The sequence below is a fragment of the Scyliorhinus torazame genome, chromosome 3, assembly GCF_047496885.1.
Source record: "Scyliorhinus torazame isolate Kashiwa2021f chromosome 3, sScyTor2.1, whole genome shotgun sequence".
Lineage (NCBI taxonomy): Eukaryota > Metazoa > Chordata > Chondrichthyes > Carcharhiniformes > Scyliorhinidae > Scyliorhinus > Scyliorhinus torazame.
In genome coordinates this window covers 289,380,731-289,397,204 of record NC_092709.1, presented here as the reverse complement: position 1 = coordinate 289,397,204, position 16,474 = coordinate 289,380,731, and the positions used below count along the sequence as shown (strand labels likewise).

At 44.2% G+C, this 16,474-nt stretch overlaps 1 protein-coding gene across 21 annotated transcripts in view; it reads right to left on the bottom strand.

Moving 5' to 3' along the window:
- Positions 1–16,474, bottom strand: part of LOC140409166 (transcription factor 4-like) — an 818,430-nt gene that overhangs the window by 732,627 nt on the left and 69,329 nt on the right. The window contains exon 1 of one of the 21 annotated variants that reach the window (XM_072497390.1): positions 6,403–6,421. The exons of the other annotated variants lie outside the window; for them this stretch is intronic. The gene's annotated coding sequence lies outside the window, so the exon portion shown is untranslated. Of the gene's footprint in view, positions 1–6,402; positions 6,422–16,474 lie in introns of those variants that run through there. 21 annotated transcript variants of the gene reach the window in all.

The window sequence follows — 16,474 nt, the reverse complement described above, 5'->3', positions numbered from 1 at the left end:
CATTACTAAAAGGACAGACAGTGGGCAGGTAATGGCAGGCATTTGAGGAACAAATTGGTGAGCTCCAAAAGTTGTTTATTCCTATTTGATGCAAGAGTAATATTACGATCCCAGCTGAGACTGAGACCCAACAGTGGCTAGGATACTGGACACGAAACCCCAATGTTTTGGTTTATTTCAAGACTGTGTGGAAAGACTGATTCACTCCAGGAATGATTGCATGAAAAAATGGGGCTTTGGTATTTCGAAAACAAAATTTTATTATAAATACAATATTAAACTTAACGTTGCTCCTGAAAGGAACAAATTACAATTACCCCTTAACACTACTACACAATTTCCCATTAAGCAACAAGAGGAGAAACATACAGCTCTCAGGTTATCTTTTTAAAAATAAATTTAGAATACCCAATTCATTTTTTCCAATTAACGGGCAATTCAGCTGGCCAATTCACCTACCCTACACATCTTTGGGTTGTGGGGGCGAAACGCCCGCAAACACGGGGAGAATATGCAAACTCCACACGGACAGTGACCCAGAGCCGGGATTGAACTTGGGACCTCGGCGACATGAGGCAGCAGTGCTAACCACTGCGCTGCCCTCAATCCATCTTATTATTAGCAGGGCATTGAGTAATACTTGTGGTACAGAACAGGTTCTGGCTCTGGTTAGAGCCCCTTCAAACTCTAGCTGAACATCTCAAATAGTTGCTTCCACTGAGTTGTTTCAGTCTCTTCCTAGTCTTCAGACAAGACTGCTCTCCTTTTAAAAATATTCCTGCTCTTGCTTGTAAGAATTATGGACTCAGAGTCAGACAGATCAGAAATCAGCTCCTCTCTCTCGCAAAACTCCTCCAAACCCACTGCCTCTCTGAGCTCCACCCAGAAATGACCTCATCACCCAAGCTAGATACCACATTGAGGTAAATTCTCCGCCCGGTGGGATTCTCAGTTCTGCCCAAGTGGACCCCCCACCTCAGCCTGCGTGTTTCCCTGCAGCGTGGGGTGACTACCACGGGTAATCCCATTAGCCAGCAGCGGGAATGGAGAATTCCGCTGCCAGCAATGGCACTCCACCGAGAAACATGCGGCTGGAGTGGCGAAGAATTCACCCCATTATCTCTGCAAGCTGCAAAAGCACAGTAACTCCCCAGGGACTTCCCCAGGAAACCCACTGTGCATTAGCCCAGACAGATAAACACATCCCTATGATAATTTCAATTGCTGGCTGCTAAAACCATCCAGACTCAGCAAACATAATTATTTTAAAACAAACCCATTCTAACCCCAAACTTTTAACCGTTAAATTGCCTACTACATTTACAATCCAATTTTTCTAACATCTTCCAATCGTCACAGTGGAAAGGTAACTGTGGCCAAACCATGGTTTACAGGTAAATTACAGATAGCATTAGTCAAATGAGCATATAAATTAGCATGAAAAAACAATAGACCTGAGGATAGGAAACGGTTTAAAATTCAGTAAAGGCAGACCTAGGGATTGATTAAGAAAGGGAAAATACAATATGAAGTAAGCTCGCAGAGAACATAAAAACTAACTGTAAACGGTTATATAGATATAAAAAGGGAAAAAGATTGACAATGAATGTCGGCCCCTTACAGACAGAAACGAGGGAATTCATTATGGGGAACAAAGAATTGACTGAGGAAGTAAATTCGTACTTTGCTTCCATCTTCAAAGAAAGACATGAATAATATACTGGAAGTTCTAAGAAATATGTTTTATTGAGGAGCTAAATCAGGGCCTAATAAGCACTCTGGGATGAAAATTAAGGAAGTGGCCGTAGAAATAGCAGATCCATTAGTGGTCATTTTCCAAAATTCTTTGGACTCTGGAATGGTTCTTACACATTGGAGGGTAGCTAATATAAGCCTGCTATTCAAAATGGTAGCTAGAGAGAAGACAGGGAACTATAGACCAGTGAGCCTAACATTGGCCGTAGGAAGTTGCCAGAGTCCATTATCAAGGATTTCATAACACAGCAATTGGAAAGCAGTGATATAATCAGACAAAGTCAGCATGGATTTAAGAAGGGGAAATCATGCTATACAAATCTACTGAAATACTATGTAAAGTTAAAGTGCATGGGATTGTGGGTCGTGTCTTGAGATGGAAAGAAAGCTGGTTAGCAGACAAGGGCCAAATTGCCTACCTCTGCATCTATTTTCTATGTATGTTTCTAGGTGTGTAAATGGAGGAAGATTTCAGGACCTGGTGGTACAGGGGAATCTGGGTGTCCTGGTACATGAATCACAAAATGTTGGTATGCAGATAAGCAATCATTTAGGAAGGCAAATGGAGTATTGGTGTTTATTGCAAAAAGGAATGGGATGTAAAAGCAGGGACATTTACTGCAGCTGCATAGGGTCATGGTAAGACCAATTCTGGAATACTGTCCACAGCTTGGTCTCCTTGTTTGAAAAAGTATTTGAATTAGATGTAGCTCAGGGAAAGTTCATCTAGTTCATTCCAAGACTTATTGTATGAAGAAAGGTTGAATAGGTTGGGCCTTTATTCATTACCGTTTAGAAGAATGAGAGGTGATATTATTGAAACATGCACGATCCAGAGGGGATCCACAGCTTTGACAAAGAGTCATCGGACTCGAAACGTTAGCTCTTTTCTCTTCTCTCCCTACAGATGATGCCAGACCTGCTGAGATTTTCCAGCATTTTCTCTTTCCTTTCAGATTCCAGCATCTGCAGTAATTTGCTTTTATCCAGAGGGGACTTGATAGGATGGATACCAGGCGGATGTTTACACTTGTGGGGAGGCTAAACTATTGGATGCAAGTTAAACTTAAGAATCCAAGATAGATGACGAGAATTATTTCTCTGAAAGTTTATGTCTGTGGTGTTCTCATCCCCAGTGGAGGCTGGGTCATTGAATTTACTCAAGCTTAAATTAGATAGACCTTTGGTGGACAAGGGAGTCGAGGGGTATGGGGGGCAAACAGAAAAGTGAGTTGAGACTAGCCATGATTATCAAATGGTGGAACAGGATTGCAGGACCAAATTTAAAATTTCAGGGTTTGGGGACCACAGGCAGCTAAAATAGGTAGTCAATTAGTCGTAAGTAATTTTAAGAGGTTTAGATGTGATGCAGTAACTATTTGACAGGAAAAGTATTTGATCCATAACATCAGTTGAGAGCAGTTTACTGATCCCAAAGGACAAATGGGTGGTTGACGCAATGTTGATCTCAGTGGCCTGTGGTAACAGCATTCTGCTCATTCTTCGCTTGGCCTTCCGCCTTCTCCGAGGGGAAAACAAATAAATGGAAGAAATTAAAATGAATTGAAAGAAATAAAAATGGAGTGACAGTGGAGGAGAAAGTTCACAGCCGGAAGTTGTTGAACTCAATGTTAAGTCTGGAAGGCTGCAATGTGCCTAATCAGAAGAGTTGCTGCTCCTCCACTTCGGATCACTGTCCCTCTCTTGAGATTTGTGCATCATGTCAATACTAGTGGCAGACCCAAGTCTTTTTATTTAAAAAATTCATTCATGGGTTGCAGGCATTGTTGGTTAGGGCAACATTTGTTGCCCATCCCACATTGCCCTTGCAAAGATGGTGATGAGCTGCTTTCTGGAACTGCTGCAGTCCATGTGGTGTAGGTACATCAATAGTACTATTTGGAAGGGTTGTCCAGGATTTGACCCAGCGACAGTGAAGGAAAGGCAATTTATTTCCAAGTCAGAATGGTGAGTGGCTTGGAAGGGAATTTCCAGGTGGTGGTGTTCCCATGCACCTTAAATGTCACTATCCTTCTAGATGATAGCAGCTGTAGTTTTGGAAGGTGCCATCGAATGAAGCTTAGTGAGTTCCTGCACAGCATCTTGTAGATGGCTGCCCTGTGCATCTGTGGTGGAGGGAGTGATTTTGGTTGCGGTAGCCACAATGGTTGTATAGCTTGCTAACACTCACCATCTCACCTTTGGCATAAAAATGGCCTCTTGGAAAAAATAATGTGGGTGGCACGGTGGTTAGCACTTCAATTCCAGCCTCGGGTAACTCTCTGTATGGAGTTTGCACTTTTGTGTCTGCGTGGATTTCCTCCGAGGGCTCCGTTTCCTCCCAAAGTCCAAAAATGTGCAGGTTAGGTGGATTCGCCACGCTAAATTGTCCCTTCGTGTCCAAAGGTTAGGTGGGCTTAAGTAGGGTGTTCTTTTAAGGGCTGGTGTAGACTTGATGAGCCGAATGGTTCCTTCTGCACCGTTGATTGTTGATTCTATTCATAGAACTGTACTCCAGGATAAATTGGTACCTCAAGGGCAGAGTGTGAGAAGTCTTTTGGCTCAGATCAAGCCCAAAATCAAGAATGAAATGAAAAATTAAAATCGCTTATTGTCACAAGCAGGCTTCAAATGAAGTTACTGTGAAAAGCCCCTAGTCGCCACATTCCGGTGCCTGTTCGGGGAGGCTGTTACGGGAATTGAACCGTGCTGCTGGCCTGCCTTGGTCTGCTTTCAAAGCCAGCGATTTAGCCCTGTGCTAAACAGCCCCATGCCTGTTCCGTCAACTTGAATCGAGTAAGTCTGTCTTGTGGGGAATATGAATTGACTTCAAGTTGAATTTGAATTGATTTAATTTATTGTCACATGTACCGAAGTACAGTGAAAAGTATTTTTCTGCAGCCAAGGGAAAGTTTGAACCCGCACTGCTGGCCTTGTTCTGCACGACAAACCAGCTGTCTAGTCCACTGAGCTAAACCGGCCTCTGCAGACTTCTGTATCTTCTGTCTGATGGAAGGGTCTGGAAGAAAGCAAAGCCTGGGTGGGAAGGGTCACTGATAATGCTGTCTGCCTTCCTGAGGTAGCGGGAGGTGTAGACAGAATCAATGTGCGGGTATCAAGCTTGTGTGATGCGTTGGGCTGAGTTCACCACACTCTGCAGTTTCTTGCGATCTTGGGCCGAGCAGTTACCATACCAAGCTGCGATGCAGCCGGATAGGATGCTCTCTATGGCACATCTGTAGAAGTTTGTGAGAATTGGTTCTTGATCAAGCAAGGAGGTGCAGCAGAGAAATCCACAGGCAACTAAGAGGGTGTATTTTCATCACAATGTTAAAGCTACATTCATTAACCAGATTAAAATAGGTTTTTAGTGTAAAGTAGCCATCTCCTAGAATGATAATGTTAATGCTGATTCTTATAAAGGACAGTCTTGATTATGAAAGATAAACTTCATAACTCAGATAGTTTTGATGTGGTAATAGTGAAACACATTGTGCACTTCATACTGGAACAGGATTGCAAATCACAAAACATGAGGCCCAAATGATTGCTGAAATCTATTTAAGGTCTACAAAATTATGTATAATCCTACTGCATTAATATAAAATAATGCTAAAATAGCATTTCAAATTTGCAAGCATCTGCATAGCATCCACATTTTTCAATCTCTCCTCGGATTGATGGCAAAACATCAACATCCTAGCCCTCCTCTCCAGGTCTCCTGCCCCAAATCCACCTCTCTCCACCCATACAAACTTTCTCAGATCAAAATTGGGATCTCACTCTCCGTCTCTCATTGCCTGTTCCATTTCTTAACCTTCTCATTCATTTTACTCCCGCTCTCTCAAAATAAAATCCCTAGGCGCTCTTAATGTTAAAAGGAACTATGTAAATGCAGCTAGTCATTGACAACTTTATAATTTTATGATTAACGAACACAAACTGACTGTGAGGATAACTATTCAGTCTACCCTCCTCACTAATTTTACAATTACAGGCCTACTCCTCCAGTTCAACAGGACAAAGAAACCCATCACGCATCCGAAAAAAGGTAAAGGTTTCAAACGATACATTTTCCTGAACATCTACATACATGGCACTGTTGTCCCAACGGTGTGAATTGAGCCATAATGACTTATAATTCAGTTAGTAAATGCGCTGACTATTGGGAACCAGACCATGATGTTCCGGAGTGCAACCCCTGCTCTGCATTCAGTTATATAGAACCCAGGCATCTAAACTGAACGAGTTCGTGAGGAATTAAAGCCGAAAACAAATTAACCATGGTATCTATCTTTTATTGCTCCATAGTGGTGTCCACCGAGGAACGTGCACTTGAACATAAAACGTGAACATGAAACTATCATAGATGAGCCTGATAAGTCACACCCCAATGGACAAACGGTCTGCCAATATCACCATCAAGACCCAAGGCCCTGATTACAAAATAGAACAGTGGTACTGCCACCAACGGAAATGTGTTAAAAAGTGATGTGAAACTATGAATTCAATTTATAATCCAGAGGATTAATTCAGATGATATTTACTGAACGAGAACACACATTTCTGTCTCAAAAAGGTCAATAGGACGACAGTTTTAAAAGTACCATAACAACAGGAACTGGAACACAATAAAGGTTTTAATACCTTCGCTTGGTGAGAAAATGCCAGAAATAAAAAGGCTCACAGTAAGTTTTCCATCAATCACTGCTCCCTAAGAAAACAGCAAAACCGCCTTGTGTGGGAGAAGGTTCTTTTGTTCTGCATCCTGTCGAGAACCACTTGCACAATACTGTGGTGTGCTAATTTTGTTCCAATTACTAAGACCAGTGAGTCACTAAAGGCTCATGAGTCACGAGGAGGATATACCAGCACAGCGCACTATTAATTTTGTTGGCTGCCGCGGATCAAAATGACAGTAGTCAAAGCTTGTTTAAACACATTTGAATGTTACCGGAGAAAATAATTTTGTTTGCTTTTTTTTGGATGAGAGTGGGGGGAGGAACAGAAAGAAAACAGCTTTGGATATTATTCATTTTCAAGATTGATTTTGTGAAACAGTTTACTAATGTGGGCACATCCAGATAAAATAGACAGCAACTTAGATCTATCCATACAAAAAGATTTGCTGGTGATTTGGAGAACAGATTGGCACAAGAGTGTGAATATTATTGTAACTGTGCAACACAAGGTCATCTAATGACAGCTCAAGATATTAAGATCACTGTAACAGTAATAAGTCTATGCTGAAGTAAATACCTTACAAAATACAATATGCCTGACATGGGTATGAAATGCGCCGATAACTTGTATTTATATAGCTATTTTAATATAAGAAAGTGCCCCAAGACACTTCAGGGAGGCATTATAAAACAAAATATGACACCAAACTACACAAAGAGATATTATGGTAGGTGACTGAAAACTTGGATCAAATATGTGGGTTTTAAGGTGTGTCTCAAATAAAGAAAGCTAGATATTGAGGCAGAGAGGTGTATGGTGGCAGGGCAGCACAGTGGTTAGCACTGTTGCTCCACAGCACCAGGGTCCCAGGATCGATTCCCGGAATGTGTCACTGTCTGTGCGGATTCTGCACATTCTCCCATATCTGCTCCAGGTGCTCCGGTTTCCTCCCACAAGTCCCGAAAGACGTGCTGTTAGATAATTTGGATATTCTGAATCCTCCCTGAGTACCTGAACAGGCGCTGGAGTGTGGCGACTAGAGGGTTTTCACTAACTTCATTGCAGTGTTAATGTAGGCCTACTTGTGACAATAAAGATTATTAAAAAAAGAAAGGGAATTCCAGAGCTTAGGGTCTCAGCAGCTGGAGTCACGGTCACGGTCACACGGCCTACAAAGCGAAGCCGAACAGTATCTCTGGCAGCAGCGCAGCCCTCCCCGGTTGAATAAACTCGGTTTGTTCTCACTGGAACCAAGGAGGTTGAGGGGCAACCTGATAGAGGTCTACAAAATTATGAGGGGCATAGACAGAGTGGATAGTCAGAGGCTTTTCCCCGGGGTAGAGGGGTCAATTACTAGGGGGCATAGGTTTAAGGTGAGAGGGGCAAGGTTTAGAGTAGATGTACGAGGCAAGTTTTTTTACACAGAGGGTAGTGGGTGCCTGGAACTCGCTACCGGAGGAGGTGGTGGAAGCAGGGACGATAGTGACATTTAAGGGGCATCTTGACAAATACATGAATAGGATGGGAATAGAGGGATACGGACCCAGGAAGTGTAGAAGATTGTAGTTTAGTCGGGCAGCATGGTCGGCACGGGCTTGGAGGGCCGAAGGGCCTGTTCCTGTGCTGTACATTTTTGTTCTTTGTTCTTGAACTTAATGCATTCTATGCTCGGTTCGAGCAGGTAACCAACAATCCGCTGTCGAGTGCCCCAGCAGCCCATAATTCACCCATACCCACCATCACAGCTTCCAAAGTCAGATTGGTCTTCCTGAAAGTGAACCCACGGAAGGCGACTGGCCTGGACGGTATCCCTGGTCGTGCACTCAGAGCCTGCGCGGACCAGCTGGCAGAGGTATTCGCGGACATCTTTAACCTGTCCCTACTCCACTCCGAGGTCCCCACCTGCTTCAAGAAGACCACCATCATACCGGTACCAAAGAAGAACCAGGCTACGTGCCTCAATGACTACCGACCAGTGGCCCTGACTTCAGTCGTAATGAAGTGCTTCGAGAGGTTGATCACGAAGCGCATCACCTCCATACTCCCAGAACGCCTTAATCCACTGCAATTCGCATTCCGCTGCAACCGGTCCACATCAGACACCATTTCCCTGGCCCTACACTCATCCCTAGAGCATCTCGAAAACAAGAACTTCTACATTAGACTCCTATTTATTGACTACAGCTCTGCCTTCAACACCATAATCCCAGCTAAGCTCATATCAAAGCTCCAAAACCTAGGACTTGGCTCCCCACTCTGCAACTGGATCCTCGATTTTCTGACCAACAGACCACAATCAGTAAGGATAAACAACAACAGCTCCTCCACAATAGTCCTCAACACCGGCGCCCCGCAAGGCTGCGTACTTAGCCCCCTATTCTACACCCTGTACACACACGACTGCGTGGCAAAACTTGGTTCCAACTCCATCTACAAGTTTGCTGACGATACGACCATAGTGGGCCGGATCTCGAATAACGACAAGTCAGAATACAGGCGGGAGATAGAGAACCTAGTGGAGTGGTGTAGCGACAACAATCTCTCCCTCAATGCCAGCAAAACTAAAGAGCTGGTAATTGACTTCAGGAAGCAAAGTACTGTACACACCCCTGTCAGCATCAACGGGGCCAAGGTGGAGATGGTTAGCAGTTTCAAATTCCTGGGGGTGCACATCTCCAAAAATCTGTCCTGGTCCACCCACGCCGACGCTACCACCAAGAAAGTACAACAGCACCTATACTTCCTCAGGAAACTAAGGAAATTCGGCATGTCCACATTAACCCTTACCAACTTTTACAGATGCACCATAGAAAGCATCCTATCGGGCTGCATCACAGCCTGGTATGGCAACTGCTCGGCCCAGGACCACAAGAAACTTCTGAGAGTTGTGAACACCGCCCAGTCCATCACACAAACCTGCTTCCCATCCATTGACTCCATCTACACCTCCCGCTGCCTGGGGAAAGCGGGCAGCATAATCAAAGATCCCTCCCGCCCGGCTTACTCACTCTTCCGTCTTCTTCCATCGGGCAGGAGATACAGAAGTCTGAGAACACGCAGGAACAGACTCAACAGCTTCTTCCCCACTGTCACCAGACTCCTAAATGACCCTCTTATGGACTGACCTCATTAACACTATACCCTGTATGCTTCATCTGATGCCAGTGCTTATGTAGTTACATTGTATGTGTTGTGTTGCCCTATTATGTATTTTCTTTTATTTCCTTTTCTTCTCATGTACTTAATGATCTGTTGAGCTACTCGCAGAAAAATCCTTTTCTCTGTACCTCGGTACACGTGACAATAAACAAATCCAATCCAATTAGGTGCTGAAGACGCTGGGATTAGACGAGTGCCGATATTTCATACAGTTGTAGGTCTGGAGGAGATTACAGAAATGGGAAGGGGCCGGGCCATGGAGTGATTTGAACACGGAGAGAATTTTAAAATCGAATTGGGAATTAGGTACAGTAGCAAGCACAGAGGATGACAGGATTTGGAGCAAGTTAGGCCATAGGCAGCAGAACTTTGGATGACCTCACATTCACAAAGAGTAGAACATGGAAAGCTAGGCAGCAGTGCATTAAAATAGTCAAGTCTGGAGGTAACAAAAGCATAAATAAGGCCTCAGCAGCAGAAGCAGTGGAGGGTAGAGATGGATAATGTTCCAGATGTGGAAATAGGCAGCCTCAATAGCAATGCAGATACCTGGCCAAAACCTGGGGCGGGATTCTCCCCTACCTGGCGGGGCGGGGGGTCCCGGCGCCGAGGAGTGGCGTGAACCACTCCGGCTTCGGGCCGCCCCAAAGGTGCGGAATCCTCCGCACCTACAGGGGCTAGGCCAGCCCCGGAGTGGTTTGCGCTGCGCCGGCCGGTGGGGAAGGGGCTTGGCGCCACGCCAACCAGCGCCGAAGGGCCTCCGCCGGCCGGCGCGAGTTGGCGCTTGCGCGGGAGCGCCAGCATGTGCTGGCATCATCCCAGCGCATGCGCGGGGGGGGGGGACCTTCTCCAAGTCGGCCATCGTGGAGGACCACAGCAGCCGACGTGGAGGAATAGAGTGCCCCCACGGCACAGGTCCGCCCAGATCCCCCCCCCCACCCCGACGACCCCGGAGGCCGCCAGGTCCCGCCGGTAAGTACCTACTCTAATTTGCAGCGCGGGACAGGCCGAAAACGGGCAGCCACTCGGCCCATCGTGGGCCGGAGAATCGCCGGGGGGGGGGGGGGGGCGCTGCTAGCAGCATGGCGTGATTCTCCCACCCCCACCCCCACCCGCCGGAACCCCCGGCGGTGGTCGGAGAATCCTGCCCCTGATGTTCAGATTCGAAGTCGGAGCAGCACGGTAGCACAGTGGGTACCACTGTTGCTTCACAGCTCCAGGGTCCCAGGTTTGATTCCCAGCTTGGATCAATGTCTGTGTGGCGTCTGCATGTTCTCCCAATGTTGCGTGGGTTTCCTCCTGGTGCTCCGGTTTCCTCCCACAAGTCCCAAAAGATGTGCTGTTAGGTAATGTGGATATTCTGAATTCTCCCTGAGTATCTGAACAGACGCCAGAGTGTGGCGACTAGAGGATTTTCACTAACTTTATTGCAGTGTTAATGTAGGCCTACTTGTGACAATAAAGATTGTTATTATATGTGACCAAGGTTGTTAACAGTCTTCTTCAGCCACAGACAGCTGTCAGGGAAGAGGATTGAGGGAGCGGAGTTTGTGTTAGAGACCAAAGACAATGGCCTCTATCTTCCCAATATTCAAGTAGGAGGAAATCTCTGTACTAGATGTCAGATATGCTGTCTGACAGTTTAGTTCCGTGGAGGAGTCAAGAGTGATATGGTGAAATTATCCTGGCTGCCATTGATGTACATGGGCAAACTGCCATTGTGTTTTCAGATGACATCCTGTCAGTTACCTGCTGAATTTGTTGATGGAAAAACTACAAGAACCTTTGCCCATCTGATTCTTGAATAAAGAAAATGCACATAGGGAAGGTTGCAGTCAATGGAGTGTGAAATTGAGAAATTAATTTTCAGATAATTTTGGGCCTTAACAAGCATAGCAGAATCTGCAACTGTTATGATGTTTGGATTCTTTTATCCAGACATAAAATCTGGATAATCTATAATACAAAACAATCCATTGTTCCAACACATTTTGGGAAAATAAATGCTCAGTCAGTCAGTCAGTATGTAAAGATCCCATGAGGTTAGCGTAGAGGATGAAGAAGTTCTCCTTTTGCTCTTCTCAGTCCTCGGTCAGTCGCACCACCAAGAGCCTGCCCAGCTACGTCTTCATTTGCTATTCATGGGAACTTGCTGTGCACAAATTGTCCAACAATCCAATAATGGTCAACCAATGTAACATCAGAGCCCTTATTTTTAGGGACAGAAATTACGTCTAATACAACAGAGCCCCACTTGCTGGGTATGATAACCAAGCGTTAATATGAGAGTGGACTTCAAAATAATCCATTGGCTTCAAAGTCACTTGGGATGTGCTGAAGATATTCTGTTCCATCAATAAAAGTTAGTCAGCTTTATATATGCATGATCTCCCCACTACAAAATAGCAGGGGGTCACGGAGCTTTAGCAAAGGCCATAGATAGATGAATCAGTTCAGCTCAGAAACATGTACAAAAATGTAAAAGACCTTTGAATTTTCTTTATCATCAGCACAAAATTAGTATAAATACACTCCATTAGCAAACATTCAAATACAGCTTCTGACTTGTTGCAAATACTGTTTGAATACATTGTCCAAAACACACAGATAAATTGTTCCAAAAGGTGGGAGAGTTTTTGATATAACTACTGCTGAGGATTAGGGTTTTAAAAAACTTGAATGTTAAAATCAAGAAAGAAACTGAAAATTGTGGAAAAAAGTTAAGAATGTCAGTCAACATCTCTTAAAGATCAAGATATGTCAACATTTCAGCTGGGACTAAAGTTTAATAATGGGCTATGATTTATATATAAAATAAACATAAAAAATGAATGGAAATTACCTCAAACATTTACTGAACAACCATGAATCAATATTTAAAATCTACATTTTGTTATTAATTCCTGGGCGTTGTTCACAAGTGCAACATTTATGCCCATCCCTCATTGCCCTGTGAAATTGCTGTAGCCCACATGGGTTTGCAGCATTTGAGAGAATTGAGAAATTTGCTTGGCCATTTCTGAGGCCACTTAAGAGTCACTTATATTGTTGTAGGGTGGGCTGGAACAGATTAAAAAACAATGTCTTTCTAAAGAACTTCCATCCGCACACTGAACCGGACTTATTTTCCATTCATCAAACAAACCTCTGATCATCTCACCAACTTCGTGGCTTCTTAACATTCACATTGACTTCACGCATCCAGATCTTTAGGCACACCCATGATATTTGATCCACCTACAAAGATTGTGGACAGCTCTCTAACCACACAAAAGTGACTGCAATTACTGCCTGGCTGTAGTATTTTCCCAATAATCTCTTGTATTGAACTCTTTATGGTGCTACTCAAAGTCATTGTTTCCAACCTTTATCGCTTCTTTCTCTACTTCACACAAAAAAAGACCCCATCCATCCCACCCCAGGCAACAGCTCATCTGCTTTACCATCCTCATCATTTGCTTTGCTCCCTGCTGCTTCTCTGCTCTTCAATGCTATCCTCTCTTGTCTGCCCCATCTTAAGCTTTCCTGATTATCACAGTCTGCTCCCCGATTCTCTGTTACTTTGTCTCTTTTTGCCCAGATTCTCATCCATTTTCAACATTCGTTTTTGATGTTTATTTTATACCTAATCATAGCCCATTATTAGACTTCAGTCCCAGCAGAAATGATCTTTTCCGAGGTATCCTCCTCTGCCCACTAATATATTCACCTGATGAAGGAGCTGTGCCATGAAAACTAGTGATTCCAAACAAACCTGTTGGACTTTAACCTGGTGTTGGAAGACTTCGTACTGCATTAATGTATTGACTGAAGAATTTGATCCTATTTCTCTTTCTCAGCAGCACATCTATCAGTCTTGATTTCCTAAGGGCAATCCCTTGACCTTCTCCTCCCCACACCTTGGGCCGGTTTCTCCGTCCTCTGGTGCAGCACGCCATCAAAATTCTCCATTTCGGCAGCTGGTCAATGGGGTTTCCCACTGTGGGTCAGCACCACGCCGTCGGGAAACCCCGGGCTGCCGGCAAAACGGAGAGTCCAGATGGCGGAGAATTCAGCCCCTTATCCTTCTACCCTCCCCGGCTCCATTCCTTCCTCTAAACATCTCCAGTCAGTACTGAAAGCAGAGAATTCAATCCCCCATTTCCCCAACCCCACCTTTGCAAAGCTGAGACTCAGCAAGGAAGGCCTGTGTCTCATGGTGTAACATGGATTTGCCATTACAAGTTCCTTGGCGTGCTTCAACTGTGTTCAGAGTACAATAACTTTCACTTATCTACTACCACTAAAATAGTAGGTGGCCAAGACTGCACAAGGAGGTCTTGTGGTGCAGTGGGTAGTGCCCTTGCCTCCAAGTCAGAAGCTCCGGGTTCGAGTCCTGCTCCAGGACTTGATGGTGAAAGAGGTGCATTCATAGTGTGCCCACCAGGTTGAACATCAACCTGCAAAATCCTTCCAACACATGCCAGTGGCAGATGATAAGAGTAGGAGAAACTCATGGTTAGTTATGCTTGATGCGAAGTGGCGCCCCTCAAGCTATAAGCCTCGACAACAGACCAGCAACTTATCCTGGGGGGGGGGACCTTGCTATGGAAACACCACTAGGTGCAAAAAGAGGAACAACAAGGCTGCACATAGGCAACAACATTCAGCGAGTATCAGCTATCACAGGATGCTAGAATTTCACATTCAGATTGAGAGGACAGAGTGCCATACTAGAGTTTTAGCGTTAGGCCTGAGGAAAAAGTTGGCCCGAGTAAACTGGGCACAGATAATTGAGGGTAGAGGACAGTTGAGGAACAATGGCAGATGTTCAGGGAGCTATTAAACACTTCTCAATTAAAGTATATGCCTGAGAGGAAGAGGAATTGTAAAAGGGAGAAAACCGTTCCATGGCTAAACAAGGAAGTCAAGGAGGTCATAAAGGCAAAAACTAGGGCATACTATACTGCAAAAGCTAGTGGTAAGCTGAAGGATTTGGAGATCTTTCGGGGTCAGCAAAAAGCTACTAAAAATAGAATCAAAAAAGCTGATGAACTACAGCAGAAAACATAAACACTGATACTAAGAGTTTCTATAAGTATAGAAAGAGGAGGAGAATAGCCAAAGTAAATGTTGGCCCTTTAGAGGATGATACTGGTGAGGTAATAATGGGGAACACAGAGATGGTGGAGACACAAAACCAATATTTTGCCTGTCTTCACGGTAGAGGATAATAAAAACTTTGCAAGAACTGCAGTTAATGCAGAGGAACTTGGTGCAATAACCATCACTAGGAAGAAGGTATTGAATAATGATGGGAATAAAGGCAGAAAGGTCTCCAGGACCTGATGGCCTGTACCCTAGGGTATTAAAGGAAATGGCAGCAGAGATAGTGGATGCATTGGTTATGATACTTCAAAATTCCCTGGATCTGGAAAGATCCCGGTGGATTGGAAACACGCTAATGTAACTTCCCTATTCAAAAAGGGAGAGGCAAAAAGTAGGAAACTATAGACAGGTTACCTTCACCTCTATGGTGAAGAAGTTGCTGGAATCAAATATTAAGGAGGAGATGGTTGAACATTTGGAAAGACAAAGCTCAATCCACTATTGTCAGCATGGTTTTTATGAAGGATAAGTCATGCTTGAAAAACTTGCATGGGTTCTTTGAGGACATACCCAGCAAGGTGGATAATGGGGAACCTGTGGATGTGGTATATCTAGACTTCCAGAAGGCATTTTGACAAGGTGCCACGTAAAAGATTGATCCAGAAGGTGAGATCGCAGGGGACTGGGGTTAGAATACTAGATTAGATTGAGGATTGGCTGACTGACAGAAAGCAGAGGGTTGGGATAAATGGGTTCTTCTCTGGCTGGTGAACTGTGCCGCAGGGTGGGGTGCCGAAGGGGTCAGTCTTCAGACCTTAACGGTTTACAATCTATATAAATAATCTGCAAATAGGGACAGAATGTAACATAACAAAATGTGTGGATTATACTAAAATATATGAGGAAGCAGGCAGCGAAGAGGAGATACAGATTTTATAGACGGCTGGGAGATTGGGTCAAAATTTTTCAGATGGAGTTTAATGTGGATAAATGGGAGGTTATCCATTTAGGCCAAATAAAATAGAAAGGCAAATTGTTATCTAAATTATAAAGCCAATTCAAAATGCGCCTGGGCAGAGGGATCTGAGTGTCTTTGTTCATGAATCGCACAAAGTTTGTATGCAGGTACAAATGTAATAAGAAAGGCAAATGGAATGTTAGCATTTATTGCAAAAGGACTGGAGTATAAAAGTAAAGAAGTGTTGTTGCAATTGTATAGGGTATTAGTGAGACCACATCTGGAATACTGTGTCCAGTTTTGGTCTCCTGATATGAGGAAGGATGTGGTGGCATTGGAGGCAGTTCAGAGGAGGTTCACCAGATTGATTCCAGGGATAAAGAAATTGACGTATGAGGAGAGATTAATCAGTTTGGGCTTTTACTCGCTGGAGTTTAGTAGGATGAGAGGGGATCTGATCGAGGTAAATAAAATACTAAAAGGGATTGATAAAGTAAATGTAGACCAAATGTTCCCCCTTATGGGGCAATCTAGAACAAGAGGTCACAGATATAGGTTAAGACGCAGTAGATTTAAAACCGAGATGAGGAGGCACTATTTCTCGCAAAGGGTGGTGAATTTGTGGAACTCGTTGCCCCATAGTGCGGTGGAGTTTGAATAATTAAATGGTTTCAAGATGGAGGTAGATATATTTCTAATTTTTAAAAAAGTGCGTTAAAGGGATATGGGGAGCAGGTAGGGAAGTGGATTTGAGACCAGGAAGAGATTAGCTGTGATCTGATTGAATGGCGAAGCAGGCTCGATGGGCTGAATTGCCTACTTCTGCTCCTA